This window comes from Acanthaster planci, linkage group LG09, assembly GCF_054643075.1.
Source record: "Acanthaster planci isolate LZ-2023a linkage group LG09, COTS_SCS, whole genome shotgun sequence".
NCBI lineage: Eukaryota > Metazoa > Echinodermata > Asteroidea > Valvatida > Acanthasteridae > Acanthaster > Acanthaster planci.
Window position 1 is genome coordinate 14,339,653 of NC_141785.1, and position 13,719 is coordinate 14,353,371.

The window sequence follows — 13,719 nt, forward strand, 5'->3', positions numbered from 1 at the left end:
GAGATCCCAATATCCCCAAATCTCTATAAATTGTGGAAATTCTCTTGAGGATACAGCAGGCAGAGATGATACAATGTATGTGATTTTCAGCTGCTTCGGCTACACCGCCGATGCAGCTATACTTTTCGTTCTCTGGTTCGTGAAGGTGAAGTATAGGACACTTTTCAGGATACAGGAACAGAAACCCATAAAAATGGCATTCTTTTTCTTCAGTTATAACAATGAACAATGTCACAGATGGTTTGTAGCAGTTTTTTTAGAAAAAGATTGAGATTAAAAGGGCGAAAAATGCATGATTGCACAATACGTATTAGCACACATCAATGACCGGGTGGGAGGATAGGGGTCAAGGAGATTTTTACTAAGTCAAAAAATGACCCACGTCAGAAGATCAGATTTTTCAGCGTAAAAAACTTTTCCAAAGTTGGCATTAATTAAGAAAGACATGCTTTAGGTCATGAAACCTGATTATAAAAAAGAAATATCGCACAGAATAATGACCTCAAGATTAAGAAAAAAAAACAATTTTTAACAATAACCAGTTTTTAAGTGTTATCCGTTTCAGTAATAATTCTGCCATAGCACTTTGGCACTTTAGTAAAAGTGATTGCCCTATAACTTTGCATATACCGGTACTTGGACCGCCATCCAAGGATGGTCCTAGAAGATATCCGTCATGACGACGTCATCACTTGTCATGTGACAAACCCACAAAGTTGAATTCTTTTTGGGCTTGTATACATGTATCTCTGGAACCATTTGTCCCAGTGGCTTGAAATTTTGCACAAAATTTCAAAAGTCTTTTTGCTAGACCTCCAGTAGATCTATAAGATATCCATATGTTGGAAAACCTTGCGATGTCATCATGACCTGATTCATTGATTTTTTTATTAGTTTTTCACAATTTATATGAATACAAATTGAATGCATACTACTACTATCTTCCTGTAATAAATTCTGGAACTTAAGTCCAATTACATGGATTTTCAAATTCCGCAGAGAAACCGTAATTTCAATTTGCCAATTTCAGAAAAAGCGAAGCATGAAGTAATAGCGCTATTTACAAGTATCATCTGATATGATTTATGTACACAGTGACCTTTACCCTCAAGTTAGAGCATGCAAGTGACCAGGGTTGTTGTTTCAATTAAAAAAATGACTTTATTATGTAAATCAGATTTTTTTCAATTAAATCAGATTTTTTTATTTTTATAAAAAATTGAGATATGTTAGCTCAAAAGTCTATTCAAAAACAAGCAAATTAGCTGCATCTGTAATAGTTTTCTTTTATTTATTTGTTTTGTGACAAAAATAAACAAATTTGGATCTAAATTACGAAAAAGAAATAAAGTAATTTGATTAAAATCACAAACCACATTGTCTTAGCCTTGGTGAAATGCATGAGATAAGAGCATGGCAGTCATCAGAAGAAGAACAAAGGATAACTCAATTTTTCTGTGTTCCTTCATGACACTGTGCAGGGAAGTGCAGAATAACACCTACCAGTACGCATGGGCTTATACATGGGGCCTTGTGGGGTACCGGAACAATGGGAAGTACCCCACAAGGCCAGTTTTTATGGGGTACCACAATTTCACAAAACTGATATTTGGAAATAACTCAAAAAGGGGAAATTTTTGATGGGTAAAAATTTGTCGCAAATTGAAGTGTTTTATATAACGCACTTACGGTCGAAATTTCAACCCAGGAAAGTGAATTTGGTTTAAATTTGAGTGATTTGAAATTTTTTGCGTGTTGTGTGGGAGTTTTATACACGAGAACAAAGGAAATACCCCGCAAATATAGCTGTGTAACGACGTGCGTATACACATGCACCTGCAGTAAAGACACTTCCTTCAGAGACAAGTACATGTACAATGTACATGCACATACATCTACGTGCATACCAGGTTTTATACCGAACTCTTAAGTTCTGACAAAAGTAGAGTTCACAAGAATTTGTAAATACAGCAGGATACTTATTTACACATGTATCAAATGATTAATGAGTGAGAAACACTCCATGCCATTAACAACAGGTACATGCATTTATTTTGCATGCTACATGTACCTACAGTGTATACGTAGGCATTGCTAGTATTTACCTTGCTCTTTGAGCTAAAAGCAGTATCACTTTGTTTGTCATCCAGCTCCACAGAGCAATGACTTAGGCTTGATTAAAAATCACTTTATTAAGGGCAAGAATTTAGTGGTTTCAAGTTGCTCTATGATGACTAATTACCTTTCTAATCTCAATAAAATACAAGTACACTTGTATAGATGTAAAAAGTCGATGTACACTGATGATATTTTACCATGCTAAACCATGGAGGTAAGACACAGAAGCAGTTTGAACTGTCCGGGCTATAACATCTGGCCAATTACTGCTTTCTGGCATGCCTGGTACATGTATGTCCATAGCTAGAACGCAGGGAATGCTTGCTACTCACCACTGTTTCACAACCATAAGCCCCCTTTGTACCCTATGATCATCGCCACAAGTTTTTGCTGGTAATTTGCATCCTTAAAACATTGTACACTGCAGTATAGGAAGTTGAATATTTATGCCATCGACGGTGCTTGGTATGACCTGAAAACAACATCAAATTTAACCCAGCGTAGAGAGGAGGTGCTACACTGGGGATCCACTTTTTTCTAATTTATTACATAATTAAAAAAAAATCGGCCAAATGCAAAAATATCCTGTTAATTTGTACCTCTGTAGATGCTGAACAGCCTAGTTTAGTCACCTTTAACATGGGGACTTCCCCTCAGCTGAGTAATTCTTTTCCAGAGCCTGCCTCCAGCAAAGTCCCATGGGGATTGTACCAGTATGTAAATATCTAAGCCATGTGCTGATAAGGGATTACTGACAAAGAAGGTGCCTGGTCAAGCCTGGGCCTGTCTTATATCAATGGTCAGTCTCTCTTATGTGTTTCTGAGCTGTAGACAGCTGTCTGAGTAGTTTCATTGTGTTAGGGGTGTCAAATTTTTGTGGTTATAACAAAGTGATCTCGAAAAGAGCACCTTGGTGCAATAAGCGTAAAAATTAAGCCCAGTGCAGTGAAACTACATGATCAACATATGACGCCCTTTGAGCATTGACAGGAAAAAAATCGGCCCTGTGTTTTATTTCCTGGTCACTGCGATACGTTGTAGTTACATGTAACTGCAAACAAAACACATATATTGCTAGGATTGCTGGGCCCACTTTTCCGGCTAAACTTGCAGGCAGTAATCAGTCATTTTTGGAATGTTTACTATTGTGTGTCTGACTGGGCCGCCATGCTCATCAAGCACTTTGAAGTGCCAGATTTCTACATGTAACTCCTTTTAGTCCTTTCTCTATGGTTAGACTCTGAAGTGGGCAATTTAAATGAAGTAAAATTAAATCATGATTATAAATCAAATTAAATGCACTCACTGATGGATTCAAAAAGCTGATTTAAATCAAAACAAGTGGACAGAATTGAACATACATGCAAAAGTCTTGCCAACCCAGATTTTGTGTAACCTATGTGCATTCATACTAGAAGCCTCACAGATGTGAGATTTGCTGTTCAAACTGTGCAAAACCTGCAAAAATTTCTAATCAGTAAACAAAAATTCAAAAAATGAAACGGTTATGCTTTTTTGACCAAAAACTTAAATATGTTGATTTAAATCAGTGATTTAAAAATCATTTGATTTAAATTGTGATTGAAATCGGTGATTTAAATCAAGGTGATTTAAATCGGACAACCCTGCCAAACACAGACTGAAATCACTGAAGACTAGCTGAGGGAATTCAGATAATGCATCTTTTCAGCAGAATTGGCATGAGAGTAACCGGTTCAGAGTTTGCTCTTGTATGTACATGTATGGTGTTGTCAACCTCTGACAATAGTAAGTTACCCATGATACCGGTAAATAATTGAAGATTCATCATGGTGCAGGATTTATCAATTCAGCTAAATTACAAATCAAGAAATATCTGAAGATCAACCACCAAAGACAATAGGGTGTCTGCTCAGTACCATGCAAGTATTGCACATATATATGTACATGGAAATTCAACCCAAAACACCGTTGGTTACATGCTCATGTACATGTATATTTGTTACGCGATCGACCCTACATGCACTATCTGGGGACAATATTCACCGGAATGCAACTGTTTAGTCAAATATCGATGGATTGAGTGATGAAGACCTTTAACTTTAAAATTCAATGACGTGCATTAATAACTTTTATTACTGGTGATCATGTAAAAACCCTTATCTGATGTCCGCATGAGTACAGAATAGTGTCATCTTAATGGCTTGACCTTAAAAATTTTCATGAAGATATGTACAGTGTGCATGCTCAAAGATTTCTGCAATCTGTGACCACTACACCCTTTTAGATCAAGCATTCTTGCCTATGCAGCAAACTAGAACAGAACGTCCAATGTATTGCACAACTTCGTCTTACTAAATCGATGGGGAACAAATGGTATAAAATATAGGAGTGCTCACTACTTCTGCTCCAAGCAGTCTTGCCTAAATGATTATTGGCCTACAAGGACAGATCCAGAACCAATTTTTAAGGGGGGCCTTGTTTGGAGTCTACAAATGTGAAACTTTTAATGTCAATTTTAAAGGCCTTTCTAGGCTTTTTACATACAGAATGCTTCTCCATGAAAGGGAAATCAAAAAGACTTTAAGTTTTCATTATTTATTAAAAAAACAACTTATGGCTCTTGGAATTCCTTAGTCTCCTAGATCTGCCCTTCTTTGCCAAACGCATAACCTATCATTAATATTTTCTTCACCCTACAGTACATGGAGTCACCAATTTCCATTGAAATTCCCGTACGGTCGTTACCGTCTTCAAAGAAAATTATTACTATTACTTAAAGGGTCCATGCAATTAATTTTTTACCGGTAGATGCACCTTAAACTCTTCTTGAATGTGTCAAAAACATTAGGCATCCCCTGTTGAGTGTACAAACAGGTGCACTCTTAAATATTTAAAGTTGTCTTTCCTTGACAACCAGGGGTGTTTTGGGAGGGGGGATATACATGTGGGTGAAGCATTACAGTTTTGCCCAGAATGCTAGCTTTCCTATTGGATGTAAGTTTACATAAACGTATGTTTACGCGAAAAGACACCAAAGTGACCAAACATGTTTTAAAATCACACAAAGTCAGTTGAACTGAAACATACCGGTACATGTTGGTGCATTTTCAAGGATTGTGATGAAATCAATTGCACTGCACGGACCCTTTAAGGCTTACTATCAAACAAAATTGAACTTTAATCCAAGCACATATGCATATATACATGAGACAAATTACACATTCCATGACATACATGTACACATGCTGCACACCTCTCAAGCCAAAGGGGTACGTGCCTTCACCGACAGCTGGAGTTTGATACCCCAATGTCACCCTGATGTTGGGCTGTTCCAAGGATCAGGCACCTACCGGTAAAATCTTCCTCCACACAAGAATAACTGTTGTTAAAATGAACAAACCAGTAACCATTTATCAAGTTAGAACTTAAAAACGATGCGTGGTTCTAAATACCACAGAAGATATTCTTATCACTTTGTAAGTTCAAACACCATACAAATAACAAAGGGTAAGCTGGGAAAAGGCATATGCATTCAACTTAGGAAGTACGTTTTCCATTAAGATTTATGCATGAAATAAGCATTCTTTCTGAAAAAAAGGGGCAGCTTTAAAGAAAATTTTACAGGTGGTGAAATTCTTGAGTTCTTGTGTCAAGAAAGAGATGCATATGTACAAGGTAACAATTGATGTTACTGCAGGCAAGTGGATGTGGTTGATGGGCATATACATGTACATGTACTCCATCTGCCACTCTGTCGTTCAAGACTCGGTGAAGTTCTCTGCACTTTTGAACTACCGGTAACAATCATCACCATTGGTTCAAATTTCATTGCTGTCCACAGACCTATCTGTGTTGAGTTCCAGTTCACTGGAGCAGACGAATAATGTTTGGAGTGAAAACAGGCTCATATCTCTGCTGCATTCAAGGTAGTGGTGTTCATGGCAAATCCTGCTGCAGAATCCTTTAGCGGCCACAGCCCCTGCAGTGCAAGCACAGTAAGACTGCAAGCACAGTAAGACTGCCTTCCACCTTCACCTCATTCAGAAAAAAGCACAGCTTCATGCAACATTGAGCATCAAGTCTTCATGCAGCAAGTAGAGCATATTGAACTCCGCCAATCAGTACAGATGTTTGTCATATTCATCATCTTGTATTATGCATCCATTTGCCAGCTACTGTAGCTTTGAGGTACATGTACATTGGACACTTCACTCGTAACCCAGAGTTACATGTAGGGACCCTTACCAGGTACTACCAACCGGGTCAGTTGGACCTGGGGCATGCCGTTGACAGGGACGACCACTCACTGAAGAAGCCAGGAGCTTCCCTGCTACCAAAGTCAATTCTTTCTCTAGTCCTCTGCCCAAATATCCAATGTACATATGCATCATCACATCACCAATCTTCTAGTGCATTGCCTTAAAGCCAGTTACGATGATTGATTTGCTATTTAATCCAACTTCTTTAATAGCATTATTTAAGAAGCAATTGAGTTTTGTCTACCACTAACAGCTTTGACTCTGAAGTGCAAAATGACAACTTTTGCATACAGGTAGTTTGATCAATGCTTCTGCAATATATTCTTTAACCCCTTGACGACGGGAATTTCTTCCCATAAGCCGACTTCAAGAATTCCAGTCTCGCTTGGCCACGAAGCCCACCTGCCAAACCGCAGATTCTCAGTTTGTGGCCCTGCCTGCTCTACACGCTTTGAATTACACGGTGAAAAGGCTGATTGTTTGGTGGCATGTGGCTCTACTCAAGCTTCTACATCCCTGTTGCCTCTTTTCAAAGTAGGGACTATTGTGAAGCAGGTAATTATGATGCAAATTCGGTCTTTTTATTTCTGGGCTATGCACAAAGATAATTACCATATATACAAAAGCCAGGGTCTGCCTTCTTTCACTGTGTTTGCTCGAGTGTGGGCCAAGAATAATAGCTGAAAAGCAGGCTAAGGATCTCAATTTTTACAGCGGCTCTATCCGCGTTGCGGCCCGAAGGGATTAACTCAGTACATGTTTGTGTTTTAACAGCTCTTCAGTTTTGTTGTTAATTTTTACGGTACTGCAAGGAGCAATATGGCACATTTATAAATTGCTCACTACAATATTTTTCACAATCTTCATGATAATAGAAAAAGAAATCAGCGGTTGAAAAAATCCATTAACATTCCTTAAAGTGAACCCCTTGGAACCATGATGTGTGCACACGTGTTTACACTTATATGGCTGAACAGCCATGAGCACACTGTGTTCAGATCAAAAAGTTTACAACTTGTTGCTGAAAATTGGCAATCTTCAGGTGTTACAAATTATATCTTTATATATACTGATAATGACGTATCAGTACATGTGGGGTTTAACTCTGCTGTTGTTTTAGGTATAATATACGAATGCTGAATATTTATAAGTGCAATGGTAAGACTATTTTCATGAGTTGGAAGATGGACTGTTCCATTCAATGAGGCAAAGCCGAGTTGAATGGAACATTCGTCTTTCAATAAATGAAAATATTCAAACCATTGCACAAGTGAAAAGCATTCATTACTTGTTTCATATAACTGTCAGATCCTTTGATTTTGATTTATCCTTAAATCAGTTTCAAACAAGTTCAAATCCCAATAACTTTTGGAACAAATTTTATTCTCCTCAGGTTTTAATCGGCACTGCATGTAACCCTCGTGTTGCCTTTTGAAGAGTGAGGCAATTCAATATGTTGTGGAAACAAAGATGATCTTAACAATTGTATATTTTTCACCATCCGCACATGGTCGAATAGTGCCTGACGCAGCGTGAATGGCAGAAATAATGAATGTCACATGATACGTGTTGCACCAATCAAATGACAAGGATCTGTATGGCAGTTATATAAACTGAAATAATCAGCCGATTTAACAATAAAAATCTGACTATACATGTGACTACAAAACCTTTACTATTATGCACTTTTTCAAAAATGATGTCCTCTGAATACCCGAGCAAGACCTCTATGGTGCATCAAACTCCAAACGTGCATTTGGGCTTGGACTTTTCACACTTGGCTTTTAAAATAGCTTCAAGTTGAAATTTATAATACAACTCAAAAAACCTATAACTTTGATAAAACTTTAATTGGTATCTTGGCAATGTATTACTTGGCTTTTTACTAGTTATGTGGTAAAAACCAAATTTCTTGAGATTGCTTCCACTTATATGAACATGTACATTGTATAAAAGTCTTTCATTTTATTTTTGGCCCATCAAGGTTAAATTGCCAGTTTAAAATTCACTGCACAACTAAACATTAACTAACACTAAAAATTTATATGAAATTATTAAATATTAAATAGAAATTCATTAACAAAATAATCTAAAACTTAAAAATTTGTCTAAAACCTAAAAAAAAATTCACCCTCTTTTTGCTGTAAAAGTCAGTCCGTCAAAAATTCCTTCCACTTCTCCCTCTACGGTACACGCATGTAGACATACATTGTACATGTACAGTATGATGTCATTTGACTAATACATGTATTTGACTGATAGGACAACTTGATACAGACTGCATCTTTGTATGAGACTTAATTGAAGGATTAATTTAAAAGTTTATTTAAAAATAATTAACAATCCTAGTTTAAACTTAATTTTTGATTAATTCGGAATTACTTGAAAAATGAGTAAAATGAAGCCATTCTTTGAAGAATTAACACTGTTGCTAATGGATACTAAGATACTTGGTGGTGGCAAACAATGATCCTTTCCTTTTCAGTGTTTTGAGCACCGTCGGTTTTGAACACTGGACTTGGGGGGCTGGTCTATTAATGGCTAATGCCTAATGGTCTCAGAACTGCCCCCCCCACTTTGCAAATTATTCCACCACTGGTGGATTTGAGTATGCATTAGATCAAACTTGATGCAAACAACCAAACAGAACCGTTACATTTGCTGCTACCAAGTATCTCAAAAGGCTCAGATTCCACTGGCTAAAAATTTGTGATAATTTCTTTCAAGAAAAATTCAGGTAAATTTCATACATGTAGCACATCAATAAAATGAGTATCCATGTAAACATTGAAATGACTCGCAATCGTCACCTTTAAAAGTTGTAGAGAGTTGCAATTGATTCAGAAGCAATGACTGAATTAATTTAAATGTTATGATTTTTTTTCCCAATAACAAAAGCTGGTACATTTCATAATGCCAGCCTTCGTGTATGTACGTAGATGTAAACATACAAATGTTATATTGATAAGACTTACTGTGGTCATGATTAAAACATACAAGTATGCATTTGAAATTGAGCCATAGCAGAAGCAGTAAGCACATCCTGTAATAAATCATACACTGGGAACTCCATGTACCTCTAACCTCTAGCACATTGTAGCAATGCTTCAAAAAGTGTTCCAAAGGTCATCAATTAAAATTCCACTTCCAGACAAATTTCATCATTCCTTTGTTTAATTTCTAACCAATACATTGGACATCGCCTATTTTAGTTCACTTGAAGGTGCATTGTACCGTAATTATACTCATGATAAGGATATAAATGGGCACCAGCCTTCACATATTGACACAATCTTTCACTTCCAGAGGGAAATCTAAAAATTGCAGCCTTTTTTAGGTAAGATAATTCTTGTAAGTTACATGTACTGGTATTACTGAGAATAAAACTCACCACTTAAAAAATTTAGTCTTCAGCACCCAATCACAAGTGTTTACGCGGAGGTAGGGAAAATGGGTCTGAGGGGTCTCTTTCGGACTTTTAAGGAAAACATTGTGGGAAAAACTTTTGTGCTTTTAGACCAATTCTATTAAAGTAAATTTGTAATGTAGCAGACACCTATTTTAACAAATGTATGAGCACCCTTCAAAGTTGGGGTGCACAAAAAGGCAAACATCATTTTCTGACATCCAGGTCACTTGCTCTAAGTACATAGACAACAATCTTTCAGTGATCGGTCTGTTGCTGGGCATGGTCTCATACATGTAGTTGAAGTTGATTGATACAAAAGTACTGTAAATGGCATATGATCAAAATGGAGAGTGCATGAAAGACTTCACTGCAGAAAAAAACAAAGGATGCAATAGATGAACCAGGTTTTAAGCAGTAATTAGAAGGATGAGGATTTTACTATTATTTTTTGTACACGTACATGTACTGGCATACATGTACATTAGCCCAGGCGTTTTTGTAAGGATAGAGGTAAACGCACTAAGTAGCCTTGATCACTGAGAGTTCTTACAGCAAGTAATTCTGTATTGTAGAGATTACAATACTTTCCCTTCCAACTGATGTTCAAAAATAGCGTCTGTCGCAAAACCAGCTTTATCACTGTAAAACCTTAGTGACTCATGTACTCGTACAAGTACCGGTACATGTGTATACTGGTGCCCATACATGAAGGCTTGAAGCAGTCCTGTTGTGGTACAATTTTCGGAAGGTAGGCCTCGAGCTTATGAAAGCCTGTTCAGTATTTTTAGCCAACACGTCCATTTACATCAGATACTCAATTTGGATAGCATAATGGGAAGGTTAAATCCAGTAATGCAACTCAATCTTGTATTGGACATACATGTACATAGCATATAAGTAAGTCACATGCATACGCTCAGAAAATATCTGTTGCATCCGTCCATCATAATCTTTGATGAAAGGGTTGAAAATCGTGAAAAGGAAACAGCAGATGTGCCTTACCTTGAATACTGAAAAGCAGCAAGCCAAGACTGCATGAGCTTGGGTCAATATATCCATGGAGATCTGGATCTCTGCTGCTCCTTGTCTTTTTCCATCACTCCTCTGTTAACTAAGTCAGGATCGAGGCTGCAGCTGCTCAATACCTGAGCTGAATCTACAACCATCTTTGCTGTTAGTGGTTAATGATGACCCCTGATCGGTGACAACGAATTGGTTTCCCAGATGAGGAACAATAATCTTTCTCTAACACAGACTGATGGACTGGATCTTAAATTTAAACAGTTCGCTGTCATAGGATGTGTGAAAACAATTAGGCAGTCTGCCTCTCACAGACAGCTGATTGACTAATAAGCCGCCACACGTTCCTCAAGTCACTACCTTCAGCCATCCCTACCGGTATTCATCCATTTGTCATGTTTGTTTGGCAGAGGCCACACAAAGTCCAAGAAGTTCCGAGGTCGTGGACCAGCTTTACCTTGGCTGCTGTGCACAAAAGCCTGCTGTGATATCACTTAGTGCAAAACATGAGATTACATTTAGAAATAAAGTACATATTTTGTTCAAATGATTATCACGAATCAATACATCTCGCATTCACCTTAGGGTGCATCTGAACATTATGCCATTGAAATATACCACATCTTTCAAAGAATAACATAGGGTTAAGACATTGCACAGATCATAACAAAACTGTTTCGTGATCAGGTGACCTCTCCAAATTAGTTTGGAAATATGTACTTTCTTGCGGGCTAACATGAAACTTTATTGAATATTACATAAAAGTTGGCAGAGAAAGAAAACCAAACCTGGGAACAGGCAAGAGTGGGCTTTTGGCAAGAAGCGGCAAAACCTACGGCAAAATCAGTTGGCAAGTTAAAAAGGCAAGAACGGGCTTTTGGTACGAAGTGGCATAACCTATGGCAAGATCAATTGGCATGTTAAAAAGGCAAGAGTGGGCTTTTGGCAAGAAAGGGGCAACAGATGGCAAGATTTATTGGCAATAAAAACAGGCAAGAGTGGGCTTTAGGCAAGAAAGGGGCAACAGATGGCAAGATTTATTGGCAATAAGAACAGGCAAGTGTGGGCTTTTGGCAAGAAATGGGCAAGAGATGGCAAGATCAATTGGCAATAAAAACAGGCAAGAGTGGGCTTTTGGCAAGAAAGGGGCAAGAGATGGCAAGATCAATTGGCAATAAAAACAGGCAAGAGTGGGCATTTTGGCAAGGAATGGCAATAAAATATGGCAAGATCGATTGGCAATAAAAAAAGGTAAGCGTGGACATTTTGGCAAGGAATGGCAATAAAATATGGCAAGATCAATTGGCAATAAGAACGGGCAAGTGTGGGCCTTTGGCAAGAAATGGGCAACAGATGGCAAGATCAATTGGCAATAAAAACAGGCAAGAGTGGGCATTTTGGCAAGGAATGGCATAAAATATGGCAAGATCGATTGGCAATAAAAAAAGGTAAGCGTGGACATTTTGGCAAGGAATGGCAATAAAATATGGCAAGATCGATTGGCAATAAAAACAGGCAAGAGTGGGCATTTTGGCAAGGAATGGCATAAAATATGGCAAGAATATTTGGCCAAATAAAAAGGCTGGATTGGATTGGATCACAGGCAAAAGTGGGAACTGTTCTTGGTAGAAGGATACCTAATGCCGAGTCATTTCTTTTAGAAACATTTACAAAATAAAAAGATAAAGAAATTTGTTATGGAGCACCAATGTGGACACAATTCACTTGCACAATTATGTTTTAAAGGTATTAGCTTCAGAACCAGGATATGAATCAACGCGCGCGTACATGTACTCTGTTCATTTGCATAATTACTGGTTGAAAATGTTCACAATTTGGTACTTTGTAGTGTGACCCATTCAACTACCAAAGCCCCCATGTTCATTCAGCCTGATGCCAAGGTCCCTGTTAGTCTCCCAAGCATAGGCCTGCCACATTCACAGGTGATCTACCAGGTTCAGTCTTGAGGTCTTGCATGCCCCAGGATGTTGCAGAACTTGTTGGTGTGGAACACTGCCACCCAGGATGCACTGGAAATGACAAGAGCCCCCTGTGAAGGGAAGTGTAGTAGGCAAGGCAAACCTGATGGGTAGACCTTGAGTGTACGAGTCTCTTCAGCTGATGAAAGAGTCAGGATCTGTGTCTCAACTTGATGTGCCGTGAATCAGTTGTGCTAGAATGTTGCCCCGACATAATGAAGTTGTTAGCAGAGAAAACCTTAGTCACTGATGCAGACCCACGGAACACGGGTACCGATGACAGGTAAGTCGATCCCAAGGCACAGGATGAATTGGTCGTGGAGATGCCTATCTATGTATGTGGATCTCTGGCAAACAAAGAGACTGAGGGTGCCGCCAGACTGTGTAAGGGCCTTGACGTCTGGGAAGAAGACTCAACAATTCTGAAACTGATCCATGGTGAGCCAGATGCTGCTATGTTCCCAGCTAAAGTATCTTGGGAATTGCTGGAAATCTTGTGCCGTGTGATGAAGCAAAGAAAATGTCATCCTTGTACCGAAAACAATCTGTTGCTCTCAAATCCACGAAAGCAGTGATGCCAAAAAAACACTCCGACATGATGATATCCGCTGGAACTGCGAGGGTAGTAACCCCAGGGAAATTCCAGAGGTCGCCCAAAGAATTGGTTTGTCCAGTGAATGGGGGACAGTAAGATTGGGGTGAATGGGAGGATCCAGTTCAAAGGGAAGGTTCCACATTCACAAAGGGAGTTGTCATCAAGTCTTCATCCCCTGGTGATAAAACAGGCCCCACCCACGGGGATGCCGGTGAATACCGAGACTGCATTGAAATTACTCATGTTACTGTTGCGATACCATGCCATGTTATTAATATGGATGATGTTAGTGATGAGTGATGTAAGTGATGTAAATGATACATGCAAGTTAGTGAGGAAAGAGACCCAGTCATGCAG

At 38.5% G+C, this 13,719-nt stretch overlaps 1 long non-coding RNA gene across 2 annotated transcripts; it reads left to right on the top strand.

Annotated features, from left to right (window-relative positions):
* The first annotated feature begins 5,323 nt into the window (after positions 1–5,323).
* On the top strand, positions 5,324–9,155 carry LOC110986365 (uncharacterized). 2 transcript variants are annotated; one of them, XR_015426552.1, is made up of 3 exons: positions 5,324–5,452; positions 5,942–6,112; positions 6,720–9,155. It is a non-coding gene; the product is annotated as an uncharacterized LOC110986365 (long non-coding RNA). The 2 variants fall into 2 exon arrangements; XR_002599133.2 differs by lacking the exon at positions 6,720–9,155 and having other exon boundaries at positions 5,942–6,633.
* The last annotated feature ends 4,564 nt before the right edge of the window (positions 9,156–13,719 follow it).